Genomic DNA, 19,290 nt, shown 5'->3' with positions numbered 1-19,290 from the left:
AATCAGCGTACCCGCCAAATAAGAAGTGAAAAAGAAGTGCTCTTAACAGCTAAGCTGACATAGTGGGTCCATCAGTCAGCGCCTACATGGACGATGACAGATATGGTCAATTAGTTTCTCTCGTGTTCAGACCTGGGTATATGGACCGTGCTTATAAGGCCAGCCCACTGGCACAGAATTTTGAGCTGGTACGAGCCTAACAGTGCACGCGAATAAAACGATCGGCCCGGCCTTCGGTCCAGCAAGGTTGATCCCTGAAGTCAAACCTTAAGGCCTTTTTAGCGCTATTTTGACCTTTTAAACCTTATTATAAAAAATATGCTCTTTTGGGAATATTTTGTCCTTTCTAGAGCTATTTTGGTCTTTTTGACGTGGGCCGAACCTTTTATCTAGCATGTGAGGCCGAGAGCGACTAGGGCACCTGAAATCACTATTTGAGTAGTACTCCTTCCAAAAATTACTCCCACCTCCTAGGTTGTGACAAGTGGTGATTTGTCGCAACCTACGAGTTTTTTTTCATAGATCCATTCATTCAAAACATTTTATATCTTTAACCATCCATCCAAATATCGAATCTTTTTCACCATTAGATTCCTCGTGTCGAGTTCTTCAAAACTAGATCCAATATTGATAGGTTTTGACTAAGTTTTTTCACGAAAAAACGGACAAAAAACGGAACCGGGAGCACTTTTTTCTCTTTTTCGGAAGCGGTGCCTCTCGAGGAAGCGGTGCCTTTCGCAGAAAAAAGAAGAAGAGAAAATGAGTTTTTTCGTTTCAAAGAGGCACGGCTATGCCTCTCGCGTAAGCAAAACCGTGCCTCTCACGAAAGCAAAACCGTGTCTCTATCGAAAAAAAAGAAAAAACATGTTTTTCTTTTTTCAAGAGGCACGGCCGTGCCTCTCAGGGAAGAAAAAAAAAGTGAAAAACACATTTTTTTTCCGTTTTTGAGAGGCACAGCTGTACCTCTCGCAGAAGCAAAACCATGCCTCTCAGTGAAAGCAAACCCGTGCCTTTCAAGTAAGCAACAAGAAAACGTTGATCGCGTCAATTTGTTTTTTGGAATTTTTTGTCGAAAAGCTAACAAAGGTCGGTGGAAAACAAAAAAGTTGAAAAAAAGAGAAAAAACCCATCTAAAAAGCCGAAAACGCATGCGAAAAAATAAATAAGAAATTTAAAATCCTGAGGGAGGGCCTAGGGCGTGACACGTGGCAGCGGCTGAGAGCGCACCAAGTGGTGCACTGTCAGCCCACGGCAACTGATCGTTGCGAGGCTCCCGAAGGAGCGCTCGTTAACTAGTTGCTCCGCTAGGCACCTCCCGCAGCGACACCAACGCAAGCGCCGCCTCCAGTGAATCGGTGGTGGGCCGGCACAGTTACTCTGTGGTATGGTCATGCTGAAATCACAGATGTTTTTTTACTCTTCTTTATTTATACTTTGGAAAAAACTAAATATGATACGATGAAAATATAAATTTAGTGTTCTTTTTATAAAAGTGTTCATAGCGTATTTAGAAAATGTACATGCAGTGTAAAAAATGTCCGCTCTATGTTTAGAAAATATTTCTAACATTCAAACAAAGATGTATGAACATTAAACAAATATTCATGCATTCTTAAAATGTGTATGTGACAATTTAAATAAAACTATACAATGTAAAAAATTCTTCGTGTAATTGAAAAGAATGTTCTGTACTGTTTGAAAAATGTGTGTTACGTTTATAAAAATGTTCACACGTTAAAAAAAGTTGTATCCAATAAAAAAATATATTTCAATGTGTATTTGAAAAAGACATTTTTGAAAAAAAATGTTCAAAAAAAGTACATAAAAAATGTTAAATCATGTATTTAATGATGTAAAACGTATAGCAGAAATGGCTTAGATGTATAAAAAATGTATAATGTGTACAAAAGAAAGTAGACAGGAAAACATATATTTTGCAATACATCTGTGCAACTGTACTGGTGACCCATCTCTTATAGTCTTATTGCTGACCATCATTGCACACAACCCTGTCCAATCGAACCTGAATGTGTTTTATAAGATTGCTGGGAAGGTGTTGGCAAATCGGCTTAAGAGTATTCTACCGGTCATGATTTCCGAGGAGCAAAGCGCGTTTGTCCCGGGGAGGCTTATCACGGACAATGTCTTAGTGGCGTATGAATATGTACATGCAATCAGACACCGGAAAAGGAAAAAACCTCTTTGTGTTGTAAAGTTAGACATGATGAAAGCTTATGATCGAGTGGGGTGGACCTTCTTGGAACAAGTTATGCAGAAGTTTGGTTTTGACCAGGTTTGGGTTGACATGATCATGAGGTGTGTTTGTACCGCCAGATTTTCTGTTAAGCTCAATGGGGGTCTCTCTGATCTGTTTTTGCCATCAAGAGGGCTTAGGCAGGGGGACCCTTTGTCCCCCTACCTCTTTCTTTTTTGCGTTGAAGGTTTTTCTGTACTCTTAAAGAAAGCTCAACAGGAGAGGAGGATTAGAGAAGTGTCATTTGGGAGCACTGGCCCCCATGTGACTCACCTGTTATTTGCGGATGACAGCATTGTTTTCTTGGAGGGATCACATGATAATTTGGAGACTCTTAGAGATATCCTTCAGTGCTACGAGCAAGCCTCTGGGCAATGGGTCAACTTGCAAAAGTCATCTATCGTCTTTGATAAAGGATGTGCTGAGAATAATAAGGCCATGTTGAAGGGGATCATTGGTATTACATCTGAAGCACTCAGTGAGAAGTATTTGGGCCTACCAACTGTGGTGGGAAGATCAAAAGATGGTACTTTCAAGCCTGTGAGGGAGAGTGCTCGGGGCAAGGTCTTGGGATGGAAAGGACAAGGGCTCTCGAAGGCGGCCAAAGAAGTTCTTGCGAAGTCTGGGCTGCAAGCTACTCCAACTTTCACCATGAGTTGTTTTCAACTCTCAAATAAAATATGCCAGAACCTGACTACGATCTCTTCTAACTTCTGGTGGGGGTCAACTCATGGTGAGAACAAGGTTCATTGGGTGGCATGGGATAAGATGTGCCTTCCAAAACGAGATGGTGGCATGGGCTTCAGGAATTTTGAGGCTTTCAACCAAGCTTTGTTAGCTAAGCAAGCGTGGAGGCTTTTGCAAGAGCCTGACTCGCTCGTCGCCAGGCTTCTGCGGGCACGGTACTATAAGGATTCCTCTATCATGCAGGCTACGTGCCCCTCGAACGGATCATACACCTTTCGGAGTATCCTCTTTGGACATGACTTGCTGAAAGAGGGGCTGGTTTGGCGTGTTGGAGATGGGGCTGATATCTTAACCCACCACGATAACTGGATTCCTCGGAAGGGTTCCATGCGGCCACTAGGACAAATCTTCCTGATGGAATCACTAGGGTGGCAGACCTGCTCTCGGAAGGTGGTGATGGCTGGGATCATGGAACTGTTGATGCAATGTTTTCTGCTGATGATGCTGAGGATATTAAGCAAATTCCGGTGTGTGGGCATGGGGCTCATGATCTCCTAGCTTGGAACTTTACAAAATCTAGGGAGTTCAACGTTCATTCTGCCTATCACCTTGCTATGAGTTTACGGCGTGCGAAAGCTGGCCGACCAGAAGGTTCGTCCTCGGTACACACTCACAGGAATTGGCTGGCTTTGTGGAATACCCATGTCCCAAATAAAGTTAAAATTCTGCATGGAGACTCCCGTCTAATGGTCTGGACACTGGGTCAGAGTTGCATCGCCGGCGCATTAAGCCGGGTGTTTTCTGCGCAGCTTGTGGGAGGGAAGAGACACTGGTCCACCGCTTCTCCACCGCTTCTGGGGCTGTCTGCACTCGAAGGTTTTCTGGCAAGAACTAGCTAAGAAAAGGAGCATTCATGCTTTGGTCCCGCCTGTGGAGATTGAATCAAACCATGCACTGGGACGGTGTCTTTGGTCCTGGATAGGCGAGGCGCAGGAGGAGCAGAAAGAGATGTTTTTTCAGGGAGCTTATGGTCTTTGGCTGGCTAGGAATGCTACGAGGGATGGCGTCCGGATCCAAGATGCGATTGAGGTTGCTGCCTCGGTCTCCCGCTTCATGGACAAGTGGAGTAATGCGGTGCCAAAGAAGCTTCGGCATCCTCAGCGCCTCCTGTGGACAAGTGGTGTCCGCCGGAGCAAGGGTGGACCAAGGCGAACGTGGACGGAGCGGTGGGCAGGAGCTCGGGTGATGGAGGTGGCGGGGTTGTCTTTCGCGACCACGCAGGAGCCTTTCGTGGTGCCCTCGCTCATCTCTTTCCTCAAGTGACAAAACCTGAAGTGGCTGAGCTTATGGCATGTCGGAAAGCTTTGCAGGTTGGGCGGGAACTTCACTTTCAGAGGCTACATGTTGAGATGGATAGCAAAGAGGCCGTGTGCATGATCAACGACGCGAGGAGAAACCTTTCGATGGTGGGCACTATTGTGGAGGACATCAAGTCGCTAATGTGTTGCTGGCAGGATTGCAAGGTTACTTGGAGAAGAAGATCAGCAAATAAGGCCGCTCACACTCTAGCTAGACTAGCTGTAGGTGATGGAGTGTGTATGGTTTGGCGGTCGTCGCCTCCGAATTGTATTCTAAGTGTAATCGCGGACGGAGTCTCGGACTTTGCTTAAATAAAGTAGATGCTTACCCTAAAAAAAAAAGCAAATGCAAAACTGAAAGTAAGCAGGGGAAAACAGTAGAACAGTTCTGAAGCATATATGCTCCATTGATTCTTCATAACATTAACATGGTGTTCAAGATAGCATACCAAGAAGCATAAGCGCTACTTCCGCCATCGAAATTGTTCAGTTCTACTACGAAATAGGAAGAAGAAAGAACAGAAGACATAGCTCACTTGGGTTAGATGCGGCAACGATAGGTCATGTCCAGCTCCTCATTTTGAGTAGAACAGACAAAGAACAGCGTATGAGCCGGCCAACCGCCAGCAGTAAATGGATAAACCCACAGACAATAAAAGCAAAAGAGACAAGCATATATTACAGTAAAATAACACTAGCCAATGGCATCATAAATAGACAATCACCAGCCTTCCAACAGACCACAGCATGATGGTTAAGATAGCACATCTTGTAACCTACTCCCTCCATCCCGAAAAACATGTCGCAAGCATAGTGTAATGTAAATTTTGCACAAAAACCCCTTGTATCTTCGAATGTTTTACAAACAAGTCCTTCCTTCTTCCTCCGCCCGATCTAGCTCCCGTGCATCGGGCCAAGGCCGTCGTCGACCGATTCGCCGCCTGCGCCGCCCAGGGCCAGCTCCTCCGCCGCCCGGTACCTTCTCCTCCGCCGCCCAGTACCTGCGCCACCGCCTCCCAGGACCTAAGCTGCCGTAATCCACTCCCGCCGCGATCCCCTCCGCCGCTGCCGCACAAGACATGCGCCACCAAGATCCGGTGGATCTCGTCCTCCTCAAGCTCCCGCCATCAAGATCCGGTGGATCTCGTCCTCCTCAAGCTCCCGAGCGCGCCTGGACCTCAAGCTCATCCTCCTGCTTATCCTGTTCCGCCAGGCTCGTGCTGCTGCTCCCCTGCTCGAGCTGTCGCCGGAGCTCCCCTGCTGCCCACCTGAGCGATGGTCACCGGTAATTTCCGCCGCCCATCCCCGCCGACGCCCACCAAATCGACGGTCCCTGGACTTTCCCCCGCCCACGCCTAAGCTCCGGCCGCCTGTTCTAGTCCTCCATGCCCAGCACCTCCTCTCCACGACTAGGCACCGCTCCTCCTCCAAGCCCAGGCGCTTCTCCTCCTCCACGCCCAGCACCTCACTGCTCGCCCAGCAGTAGATCCTCTACTTCTCACCTACAGATCAAGAGATCAGTTAAGCAGAGTATCAGCCGCAGATCAATTGATCAACACAGAGGACTATCATCTGTAGCAGAAGTATCTGTAGGAGCAGTATCTTCTGTAGGAGCAGTATCTTCTGTAGCAGCAATGTTATCTCGTTTTCCTCTATGTATGGTCATTGTCAGGAAAAAAATATATTATATGTTCGATGTCTTCTTCGCCCCCCCCCCTATCGTCAAATCCTGGCTCCGCCCCTGTATCAGCAGCATCTGTAGCAAGATCAAAGATCAAACTTTTTTTTACATCAGATCAAAGATCAAACTTGCCCAGTGCCTCTGCTCTTCAGGTACAATGATTTTATGACGTTTTAAAACATGAGCAAACTGAACATCATAACATGTTTCAGTTAGGATGACCAATACTGTAAATTTCAGAAACTAAATTAGAACATGTTTTCCAAGATGTAGATATGCACAATACAGTCTGATCTGTATTTGAAATTAGAACTAGAAAACAAGATTAAAATTAGGAAACACCAATATACTGTCAAGTTATGTCGATGCTCCACTTGAGGCAAGGAACTGCACCCATTTTCACTACTACAATATGATAGCCAATGGACAAAAATGTGACTAATGGGCAACTTTTTGAAATCAAAACAAAAATGGACAGTAAACTGATAATGACAATAAACTATAATTTGTTACAGAGATTTTCCTATTGAAAATATAACTGAATGGACAGAAAAATGGGCGAAAAGATAACTGAAGGCTAGGCTAAAATGGACAGTAAACTGATAATGACTATTGCCAACAAGAGTAGGAAAATGCAAGCTTCTGAGATTTGTTACATAAATTTTCCTATTGAAAAGATAACTGAATTTTGTGTACTGAAAGTTTACAGTGTCCAGTGTAGGAAAGTTTACTGAAATTTGTGGAGTACACAAAGTGCTTTGAACTAAAAAAAATCATCAAAGTTCAAAGCCTAGCTGATTTGAACGGCTCATTCTCTGGGATCATCAATGTGCATTCAGGCTAATTCTTTGAACTTTGATCATCAATCCAAAGAATATATTTATTTGATTTTTTAATTTATTTGGAATTATTTGGATTTATTTAGATTTATTTGAATTATTTAAATTAATCTGAATAATTTAGTCAAGGCCTTTGGATTAATTTGAATTTATTTGAATCTCACAATTTGGTCTAACTTAGATGATCTTGTCTACTTGGAGTACATAATCTACCGAGTAGTCATGTCCCAGTCATGCATCCATGCATCCAGTAGAAACATCTTGCATACATGATCAGGTGTCAAACTTTTAATCAAAATCTACTGAGTAGTTATTGTGCTCATCCAGTAGCAACATCTTGCATACATGATCAGTAGTCATGTCGCAGATTTCTATTTACACTGAATTTGTATATCACCAAGAGCTCTACTAGTTTCAAACTAGGTTTACACTGAATTATTTGACCAGTAGTCATGTGAACTCTCTGAATTTGTAAACACTTCCAGACTTGAGCATTCAGAGTTTGCAATTGCAAAAAAAAGGTCCCTTGTTCATGAACTTGTACTGTACACCATGCATTCAAGCAGAAAGAAACAAACAATGTCTGAAGAAGAATGAGACCCTTCTCCATTAATTTTATTCAACATGATAAGTTCAGGTCATAAAAATCCATGATGTTGCATGAACAATTAGACAGTACACAGGGACAATTAACAGGACTACTCACGGAGACAATCACACATGATCAATTAACAGGATTAGTCCACGATATTCCTTACAGCTCCACAATCTAGAGATCAATTAACAGTATATACACACAACAAATAGCAGCAGATGGATTGGAATTCTTTCTGAAGTAAAATTAACAGGAGTTGGACCACAAACAGCAGCAGATAAATTAACAGGATTACTCCATGATGCTTCACCAACAGAGGAGGGATGTGGACGGCTGACCTCCTGCAATTCCTCAATTTCACCGCCATCGTCGTCCTGGTGCCAGCTGTTGCCGCCAGCTAGGCAGGCCAGCACGGCGGATGCGGAGGCGCCCTTGTAGTTGTGGCCGCCCGCTCCAGGAGACGAGGCGGCGGAACGTTGGTCGGCTTCTACACCCTGGCATACGCAACGCCGACGAGCTCCGCCGCAGACGCCTCTCCATTGACCGTGCCGTGCAGCGCCACCACCCGCTGCCACTCATCTGGTCCCTTTTTCTCCTCCTGCTCTGCCCTATCTTGCCGGCGCCAGTGACCTTTTCCTCTTCCTGCTCTCCCCTCTCGACGGTGGCCGGGATTGGTGGTGGTAGTGGAGAATCGACGGGCAGCAAGCGCCGATTTTCCGGAAGGGGATGGGGAAAGCTTGGAAATTTAGGGATGCGGGAAAGGGGAGCGGGGGAGCTGCGCGGGGGAGCGGTGGAGTTGCACGGGATAGAGGTGGATCCGCGCGGGGTTGCGGTGGAGCTGCGCGGCGGGGCGGTGTGCTTGAGCTACGCGAGGTCGCCGGCGTTGCGGGGGAGCTAGTGGAACTGAGCGAGCTGGCGGAGACGATTGGACCGCGGGTTCGGTCGGATAAACCTGAAGGACTTTTTCACAAAAATACCGTTGCGACATGTTTTTCGGGACGGAGGGAGTATTTCTACAAAAAATACCAAATCCTGGACATAAAAATAGCAGCCAAGCTCTTTTATCCGAAATGCTGAAAGCCAGTGCAACAAAGTTCTGGCTAACCTTTTCAACAATAGCTGTATTGAAGTAGCAATCAGACACAAGACAGTGGTAGTGACCTAATTACTTGCCATTGTAGTGAACAATCAGACACAAAACTACGCTGAGCACCAAATCACAGTTAACATAAACAGGGGATAATAGAAGAATAATTCTAAAGCATAGAAGCTCCATTGTTCACAACATAAACATGATGTTCAAGATAGAATAATAACAAGTACCAAATGTTGATAGCACAGGCCCTACTTCCTCCGTCCAAATTGTTCAGCTCTACTATTAGTAGTGCGAAATGGTAACAAAGAACAAAAGACATGGCTCATATGGGATAGGATAGTCCAGGGGCACAACATCAATCAAACCAGGAGTCCAAAGCAGTAAGATGGAGCGCCGCATCTTACAGAACTATGATGAACGGAGGCTCCTTGTTCATGGCATCTTCTTCTTGCATCTCAAACAACGGAAGCGAAATCATGCTCTCTTGGAGGCGATGCATAGTGAGTGACAAACTGTTTGCAAACCGATTCAAGCTGCTTTCATGGTCTTGGCTTTCCACATTTCCTAAAAACAGACTCTCGATGTCACAATGCAACAGGCGGTCACCACCATGCTGGATCAACAGCTCACGCTCGTTGATCACAGCCATCATAGGGGCGAAATAAGCGTCCGCGAAATCAAGCGGAAGCGGCGGCGACACCTCCATCGCTCGCAGGTCAATCCGGTATCGAAATGCCCACGTCTCGGCGTCATAGTCCTGCAGCACCCAAATGTTCTGAGTGAGGCAGTCACCGGACGTGTGGCGCAAAGCAAGGTCGCCACCAAGATCGAACAGTGAAAAAACGCCGCCGTGCAGCTGTGCTGGGTAGTTCATGTGCCGGAATGTCTCGGTTACGGTGTCCAACACCGTTATGCCGAGGCTCAGTTCCCAGTGCAGGGCACCACGATGGTGGACTGGTGGGAGGTCACAGGAAGCGGGATAACTCTGTAAAACTGTCGGCCATTGGATGCATCTTTGGCTGGTCCGATCCCACCGGGAGGACGAAGTAACGAGGCGGCTCGTACCTGGTGCGCCTCGCCATGTGTGCCGAGAAAACCCAAAGCACCCGGTACTCTCGGGGGGATGCGTCGTGCTGGTAGAAGGCGACGACGTTGGGGGCCCTGAATCCTGGCCGCAGCGGTGGACGCGGCAGGGGAGCGCACTTGCGGGTGGCCGGGTTGCAGATGTAGAAGCTGGACTGCCGCGACAGGATGAGGAGGCCATCCCAGAAAGCGATGTTGGAAACTGGATCGGGACTGTACCGGACGACGGGCCGTAGTATCTTCTGAGCTCCGGTGGCGGCGAGGCAGGAGATGCCCTCGTCGTGTTCGATGATGGGGAGCGAAGGCTGGAGGCGGTGGTTGTCCAGGATGAACTTGTCGGTGGAAGTGGCGCCGCACCACGACTTGCGGACGGCGCGGCAGCGGAGCACGTCCTTGGGCGGCAGCCGGACCAGGATCTCGTCGACGACGAGCCACTCGGGCAGGTCCTCCAGCATGGTGTCCGGCATGCTGGCTGCTCCTCTCGCGGAAAAGATAGGGACAAGCAGACATTACTACTAGTACTTACAACGCATGACGATTGTGATAAAAGAAAAGATAATAATAGCAGACTGGGCGCAAGAGATCTGTTAAATAAATCGGATTAAGAGGAGAGAAAGGAATGGATTTGAAAGCGGGGAAGAACAAAGAGGATTTACCTTGGGGCAGACTCCGGCGGCCGGCCGGCCGGACGAGCGTCGGCGGCGATCTGAACGCGGGGAAGAAGGCGCTGTTGGCGAAGCTGGGGAAGAAGGAGCCTTGGCAATGCGGTCGTGCGCAGCGCAGTAAAGGAGGAGGATGGGCGGCACGCTGTGTTGCAGCGGTCGATGGGACTGGACGACGAGCTGCGTAGCCTTTTCAGGTGCGCAGCCTAGTGCCTAGCTTGGTTGGAATCCGTGGAGAGAGGAGTTGCACTTTGACTGAATACCCCCTGTACTAGAAGAGCACCTATAAAATTTTATTTTGCTACTCCCTCCGTCTCAGTTTACAAGTCTACACGTATACCTAGGTTACCAATTTTATCACCTTAATATAAATCATATAATACCTTTTGAAAATAGAACATCTAAAGTTTATATTGATATATTTTTTGTAATATATAACTTGTATTAGCTTGGTCAAATTGACGACCTAGAGGTACGCGCACGCCCTGTAAACCGAGATAGAGGGAGTAAGGCTGGTCATAGTGGGGAGTAACTTAGACTAGTAAGGGCATCTCCAGCCGTTGAGCCTCCCAGGAGGCATTTTTCTCTCCGCCTGGGGGGCTACCGGCGGATATTTTAACACTGGGGGGAGAGTGCTCCAGCCATGCTCCCACCCATGTCTCATCCACCGGACGCGTGGCGAGCGGTAGGACGCCGGCCAGACCGAGGCCGCTCAACATCGGGTGCACCATGCCCAGGCACAGCACCGCTGCCATGGCCGCGTCCACCGCGTGCCCGCCCACATGCAGTGCCCACCTCCGAGCACCGCCCGTCGTCTGCGGCCACCGCGGCCATGCCGGACTCCACCTCGTGCCGGCTCTCCCGCGCGCCAGACACCCTCGAGCTCGGCCCCGGTCAGCTGCAGGCTCCGCGCCGGGGCCTAGGAGCAGCAGCAGGACGCCGGCCCAACGCAGCGCACGGACGGCGAACCCTGTGGGATGGTGAGGGACGCGGCCTCGTAGCCGGTGACTGAGGAGGCGATGCGGGTGCGCTCGCCTAGAGCTCCGCGGACCGCGCGAAGACGCCGCGTCTGGCCACGGCAAGAACTGCCGCCGCACGTGAAGACCGGCCAGATCCGAAAGCCGCCCGCGTCGGCGTGCCTCACCTCCGGCCGCTCCGCGCCGCTCCACCTCTGCCCGGCCATGCGCGCTCCTCCTCCGCCCCGGCCTTGCCTGCTCCGGCCTCGCCAGCCCCCGCCTCGCCTGTCCTAGGGTGAGGGTGCACCCTCACACTAGAAGCACGGCCGGGCAAAGGGACAATTTTCTGCCACACGAAAAGGGACAATTTTCTGCCACCGTCTTGCAAGGATGTCGACGAAGGGGTGGGACAAAAAGGACATTATTACTGTATTTTTTTTTTGTGTGTGCATCAGGTATTGTTACAGAACTTGCATCAAGATTTTGACAGTCAGCTATATATACGCGCGAATGGCACGGTAACAATACAACATCTACCCTGACTAACTACCGGAGTAGTAGGTACCCTCACAAGCGGAAGAACCGAGGCATATCTGATCCCAGCCGAGGTACGCCCACCGTTTTCCTTTCTATTTTCACGGCTGGTAATCACTTCAGTTCAGCGTAAAATTTGCATTAATTTCTTGAGTGGTTAGTACGTGAAGTTCTTTTTTTTTTAAAGTTGGAAACACGTCAATTTGCATAATCTTTGAAATTCTAGAACTTTAGGAATTTCACAATTTCCAGAAACTCTTTGGAATTACATCGGCTTGAGTTTACATAATACTCAGATTATCTTTGATTTGGACCTGGTCCACAGTTTTGAGGTATGGAATACTTTTGTGTCAACCGAAAAATGTCAAAAATATAGTTGAATTTAGTTTAAACCCTACCACATGTAACCATGGTATTTTTTCCTTCAGATTTCTTCACACAAAACCACAATAACTTGTATGAAAATCTTATGAAATGAACTTTCCGCATATGAAATACTCTTAAGAATTGATTCGGGCCGCATGCACGCATGAATGATGAATGCATGATATTCCACATGAAAATGGCCATGCTAAAGTTTTTTTTTTCGTAAAATCTATATCGCTACGTCCACCAATCAGCGTGCCCGCCAAAAAAGAAGTGCTCTTAACAGCTAAGCTGACATAGTGGGTCCGTGAGTCAGCGCCTACATGGACGCTGACTGATATTGGTCAATTAGTTTCTCTCGTGTTCAAACCTAGGTATATGGACCGTGCTTATAAGGCCAGCCCACTGGCACAGAATTTTTGGCTGGTACAGGCCTGACACTGCAAGCGAATAAAACGGTCGGCCCGGCCTTCGGTCCAGCATGATTTAAGGCTGATCCTTGAAGTCAAGCCTTAAGGCTGACCCATCACGGGCTTTTTAGTACTATTCGGGCCTTTTTAGGGCTGTTTTGACCTTTTAAATCTTATAAAAATAGGCTCATTTGGGAATATTTTGTCTTTTTAGAGCTATTTTGGTCTTTTTGATGTGGGCCAAACCTTTTATCTAGCATGTCAGGCCGAGACCGACTAGGGCACCCGAAATCACTAATTGAGGAGTACTCCTTCAAAAAATCACTCCCACCTCCTAGGTTGTGACCATTGTTGAGGAAATCGTTAACTGGTAGCTGCTCGGTTGGTTGGTGAATAGGGGATTAGTCGGCTAATCGGTAAGTTAATCGGCCATTTAATCAATTAATCAGACGATTTATCGGTTTATAGGCTACTCGGTGAACCTACGAGTAGGGATTAATCGACAAGTTAACTGGTTAATCGGATAATTCTTGAGCAGGGGTTGTGACAAGTGGCGACTTGTCGCAACCTGCGGTTTTTTTCATAGATCCCTTCATTCAAAACATTTTATCTCTTTAACCGTGCATCCAAATCTCGAATTGTTTTCACCATTAGAATTCTCGCGTCAAGATCTTCAAAACTAGATCCCTACTGATAGGTTTTGACGTTTCTTTTCCGAAAAAACGGACCAAAAACCGAACTAGGAGCACTTTTATCCTTTCCGGAAGCAGTGCCTCTCGAGGAAGCAAAATCATGCCTTTCGTAGAAAAAGAAGAAGAAAAACGCGTTTGTTTTGTTTCGAAGAGGCACGGCTGTGCCTTTCGCGTAAGCAAAACCGTGCCTTTTGCGGAAACAAAAACGTGCCTCTCACGGAAGAAAAACCAAGCCTCTCGCGAAAAAAAGAGGAAACGCGTTTTTTTCCGTTGTGAAGAGGCACGACCGTGCCTCTCGCGAAAGAAAAAAAAAGTGAAAATGCATTTTTTTTGTTTTCGTGAGGCACGGCCGGGCCTCTCACGAAAGCAAAATCATGCCTCTGATGGAAGCAAAACCGTGCCTTTTAAGCAAGCAAAAATAAACACGTTTTTCACGCCATTTTTTATTTTTGAAATTTTTTTGTCGAAAAGCTAAGAAAGGTCGGTGGAAAACCAAAAAGTTGGAAAAAAGAAAAAAAAACATCTAAAAAGCCGAAAGGGCGTGCGAAAAAATATATACTTTTTAAAATTTGGAGGGAGGGCCTAGGGCATGATACGTGGAAGCGGTTAAGAGCGCGCTCTCAGCCCACGGCAACTGATCGTTGCGAGGCTCCTGAAGGAGCGCTTGTCAATTAGTTGATCCGCTAGGCACCGCCCGCAGCGACACCAACGCAAGCGCCGCCTCCAGCTAATCGGTGGTGGGCTAGCCCAGTTACTTTGTGGTATGGTCATGCTGAAATCACACATGTTTTTTTACTCTTCTTTATACTTTGGAAAATACAAAATATGATACGATGAAAATATTAATTTAGTATTCTTTTTATAAAAGTGTTCATAGCACATTTAGAAAATGTAAATGCAGTGTAAAAAATGTCTGCTCTATGTTTAGAAAATAAAAATGTATGAACATTTAACAAATATTCATGCGTTCTTAAAATGTGTATGTGACAATTTAAATATACAATGTAAAAAAATGTTCGTGTAACTGAAAAGAATGTTCTGTACTGTTCAAAAAATGTGTGTTACGTTTATAAAAATGTTCACACGTTATAAAAAATTATCTCCAATATAAAAAATAATATTTCAATGTGTATTTGGAAAAAACATTTTTAAAAAAATGTTCAGAAAATGTATTTAAAAAATGTTAAATCATGTATTTAAAAATGTTAAACGTATAGCAGAAATATCTTAGATGTATAAAAAGATGTATAATGTGTATGAAAGAAAGTAGACAGGAAAACATATATTTTGCAATACATCTGTGCAACTGTACTGGTGACCCATCTCTTATAGTCTTATTGCTGACCCATCAGAAAAGAAAGGTCCAGCAGCAAGAGAAAGCAAACTCCAGCGCCCGAAACACATCGGTAAAACTTGGAATAAGCAAAATGCAAATCCTCTTTGACGCTAACTATTATTACAACGTGAACATCCAGGCACTTGCTGTGGCCCACCCCTTCTTCCTGCTATAGAGTTGCTGTCAACATTTAGCTCAAACTAATTATGAGGATACATCTCTCTCTTTTTTTCTTGCGAATAAGCATACATCTCTCTTTATCTCTCAATAGTTATTATATGTACATACATCTTTGGAGAAATAAGGGGTACTACTGAATATCAGTACTCCCTCACTACTCTAAGTTGTACTAGAGCAACGTCAATTAATATGGATCGAAAGGAGTAACAAATAATGTGCATTTGCAGGTTGCGACAGTCGACCATTGAGAAGGAGTACTATTGAGAATGAGCATGTGGTTTTGGAAGAGGAACTGTCCTGCAGCAACGCTGCCTACTGAGTACAATGCACAAGTCATAGTCGATAACCTTACCGAAAATAATGCGAGAAACATGTGGTCTAGCAGAAGGATACGGAATGACAAACTGTATGTAGTCCATGCTCAGGGCATTGCTGGCATCGGTCTCCCAACTACTCTAGTCGTCAAGAAGTTCAGGAACATGAACCCAACACTACAGGTGGATGAAAATGTCAGGAACTGCTGCAAGTCCGAGATGATGCTGTTAGCCAGCATCTGCCACAAAAACATCATCAGTGTCCTAGATGTCATCGTCAGGGCCGAGCCGACAAAATCGGAGGCCCCGTGCGAAATTCTAAAATGGGCCTTATCTCACAAAAAAATACTACTTACTCCGATCCAAACTAATTTGGATTCAAGGGAGTATATGAACTTATGCATATCTTCTTCTGAGAGTTAAATACTCTTTCTTTTGTTTCTTCGAACACTTCTGGTAACCAGGTTCATGTTTTCTAAACGAAGACATGACTTGGATCTTGAAATACTAGATACCTAATGATAGACAAAAAAGAATAAAAATTAACTACAAGATTATAGCAGAACTAAATAGCGGGCGGGAATCGAAACTCAAAGTCAAGGGTTCACGGAATCACCGGTTTATTGAAGCGACGACGTTTAAAAAATCAGAGATCCGTAGATGGCCTGAACTTTCCTTGGCATCAGATGAATCAGGTCCTTCTTACTTATTGCCGGCTGCCGATCACCGTTCCTGCCTTCGTTCCTTTTTTTTTTTGATCGGACCTGCCTTCGTTCCTGGTCCCGCCCTCCTGTTCCTTACTCCTGAACAGGACCTGCAGCCTTGGAACGGGACCGCTCGACCTGAGTCCAGAAATTAGTGAGCAAGGACTGGATTATCCCTAACCTGCCGCCTGATGGCCGCCAGCGCCAGATGAAAAGAAGCACGGACGCCTCGTCTCTTCGCTCGATCGATCGCTGGATTTCCTTTTAGGGGACGATTGATCGTTGGATGAGGACCCTCCGTCCGGAAATACTTGTTATCAAAATGGACAAAAAGGGATGTATCTAGAACTTCTAGATACATCCCTTTTTGTCCATTTTGATGACAAGTATTTTCGGACGGAGGGAGTATGTCTCGATGGTTCGCCAGAATCCAGAGGCAGGCAACAACGGCCCAGAACAAAGACTGAAGAGGCCCATCTATAGATGAGTAGTACTGCTGCATATAAGATTTGGGGCCCCTGGAATCGGGGGGCCCTGTGCAGGCGCACAGGTTGCACCCCCCTGGGCTCGGGCCTCGTGAGGGATGAAGCGATCATGCTCGTATACAAGTGCGCGGTGAATGACAACCTTGACCGCTGGCTGCACCGGCTGGAGGGGCAGGATCGGCTGTTGAGCTGGCCGGAGAGAATGACCATCGCCATTGGCATAGCCACTTGCACCACTTGCACCACGGATGTAATAAGCCAATTTTTCACCATAACATTAACTCTAACAACATTTTGCTTGATCCGAATTTCAAGGCCATGATCGTCAGTTTTGGCGTTGCGCAGATGAACATGGCTGGGCTCGACCAACCGTTGCCAATCATGGGCCTGCCTCCTGGTAACTTTGGTTATGCAGCTCCAGGTATGTTTGGCGATCGACGCATGCAACATATTTCTTTCTTAACTAGCATTGTTCATAACCAATTTTTTTATAAGGGATGCATTTATCATCTTAAAATAGCATCAGTAACACTCGGCCTCTGTATAACTAAGATGCACACAGCCAAATACCGAAAGTCTGACAAAAAGAAGACAAAACCGACATATCGACAATAGTAGAGTCCTATAGACCGACACTAAGCCTATGTCGAGAGGGATGGTGGACCGATTCGGTTATTACGCTTCCATCCATGTTATGTAAGGACCTCCGTAGCCACCTGCTCCAACCACGTACACACTGTCTTGAACAACGGTTGGTACCCTGCTCACTGTAACGTAGATCACATACGAAGTGAGTACGTACAAAGAAAAACAACCTGCATAGGAGAAGCATTTTTGTCACTAAGAACCAGATCATTTCTATATAACCAAAGCAACATAGTAAGGCATATACTCTCATGCTTATTAGCGTTTTAAATCTATTTGAAATACCGTCCAACCAGTGACCAAAAATATTGGCAACACTTGTCGGTGGATACAAATTTAACGCTATTTGGATGACCGATCATGTATAGCGAGCAAACTTGCATTGAAAGAAGAGATATTTGATTGTCTCGTCATGAGTACAAAAAATACACTTCTTACTTCCTAGTCAGTTGTTTGTAACTGATAACTTGAAGAATCTAGTAGTGCGGCAATCATGGACCTGTCCTTGCTGATCCACACATTGGAATTTAACTGGCCTATTCTTCTAAAGTGTACTTTTATTAATCGATTACTTGCAGAATATGGTATCGAATCAAGCCAGCTGACGGAGAAGGTAGATGTTTACGGTTTCGGTGTGGTGTTGCTAGAACTCATCACTGGACGGGTGGCCAATGGACCTGGAGTGGATGGTCAATTGGCAATCTGGGCATGGCGCAACTGCAAAGAACTGATGGCAAACCATCTGGAAGGGTTTAAGATTGAAGTGGACAAGGGCATCCCAGATCAAGCGGGATACATGAAGGAGATGGCTACCGCGTGTTCAGGCTGGGAGTGGATTGCACCACCATGGATCAGCAGAAAAGGCCGTCCATGTAGATCGCTCTCAAACGACTCCACCACTACAGGAATCAGGCACTTTGCAGTCGGCAAAGGCATGCCTGGCGGATGGCAAAGGCTTTTGCCGTCAGCCAGCAGACGGCGACATGCCCGGCTGAATAAGCTACGACAAAGGCCTCTTTGCCGTCTGCTGGCAGAGCAGACAACAAAGATGCAAAGGCCTCTGGTAAATTGACAGCAAAGATGCAAAGATGCAAAGGCCTCTGGTAAAGATGCAAAGATGCAAAGATGCAAATTGACAGCTCGCCGGCTGGGCTGGCTACGCTCGGGTTGCATTAAGTTCCCCCAGGTATGATTGTACAAAAGCATGTATGGCGAACGGACTGTGGTAAATCTGCTCATAACAGCCTTGCGACCTGCTCCCCACAGAGCCCATAAAGTATCCACAAACCTGGTGAATTCCTCCTGCGATAGTGACTCGTTCATAGAGAAGAGCCATGTCTTGGCGTTGTCGTCAACATTTGAACTTAGCCGATCAACAATAGGCTCTGTTGATAATGCCCACGTATTCCTTGACACTGAATAGTTCAAAAGAGCATGCCTCCAAGTGTCTTCCGCTCCACATAGGCAGCATGAACTCGAAGTGGACATGTTGCGGTGGTTAAGAAGAGATGCGTGGGAATTGAGTGCTGGCTAACCTCCATAAGAAGTTCTTCAGTTTTGATGGGACGTTGATGCCCCAAAGCTTTGTACAACCTTGGTTGTCTTTGTCATCATGTGATGACCCGCCCCGCCCGTACAGTCATGCCCCACGGCTGAGCTTTGTGCATTGTATCATCCTGTACACGGACCTGGCCGTAAAGTTTCCTCTCCTCTCCTCACTCCAAGCCCAGAAGTCTTCGCTCTGTCTTGTACATAGCGGGATTTTTAGTATTGCCTCGGCATCAAGCGGAATAAAGGTAGCTTGGATCAGGGGCTTGTTCCATGTCGCTGATGCTTGTACATTTAATTCTGAAACTTTGGTTGGTGGATCTTGTAGCAAAGACATGATCGGCCTCATCAAATTCAAACCGGGGATCCAGTTGGTGTCCCAGATATTTGTGGTTTCTCCATTGCCAATTCTCCGGACTATACCTTGCACCATGATGCCACGACCATCCAAAATGGCCCTCCAAAACTGTGATGGATGTGAACCCAAATTTGCTTCAAAGAAAGTGGTTTCTGGGAATCATAACAATACCTTGAGCAGCACATAGAAACTTTGCTACATTTTTTTACTAAACAAAGTGACTTCACTAGTTTCTTTAACATAATAGATACGTAGTCGCGTATGCATACACACATACACTCTATAGTCGATGGTAACAATGTCCTCCCATTGAACGAACATTGTCGGAATGGCTGCAATAGTTTTCGACCCTTCGAGGATGTAACAATGCCCGTGTAGCAACCCGAACTAAGGCAGATGGGTTTGATTGGGCTTTGGTGGCGGTTTACGACGCCGCGCAACCAGAACTCAAACCAGACTTCTTGGCCGATCTAGTCCGTGTTTGTGGTAATGAGCAGCTCCCTATCT

The 19,290-nt window shown here is 46.3% G+C and overlaps 2 pseudogenes; one reads left to right on the top strand and one right to left on the bottom strand.

Moving 5' to 3' along the window:
* Positions 1-8,379: 8,379 nt before the first annotated feature.
* Positions 8,380-10,353, bottom strand: LOC119280394 (annotated as a pseudogene).
* A 1,368-nt stretch (positions 10,354-11,721) lies between these two features.
* Positions 11,722-19,290, top strand: part of LOC119274170 — an 11,688-nt pseudogene continuing 4,119 nt past the window's right edge.

Source organism: Triticum dicoccoides, chromosome 3B (genome assembly GCF_002162155.2).
Source record: "Triticum dicoccoides isolate Atlit2015 ecotype Zavitan chromosome 3B, WEW_v2.0, whole genome shotgun sequence".
NCBI lineage: Eukaryota > Viridiplantae > Streptophyta > Magnoliopsida > Poales > Poaceae > Triticum > Triticum dicoccoides.
This window is presented reverse-complemented; position numbering and strand designations above follow the sequence as displayed.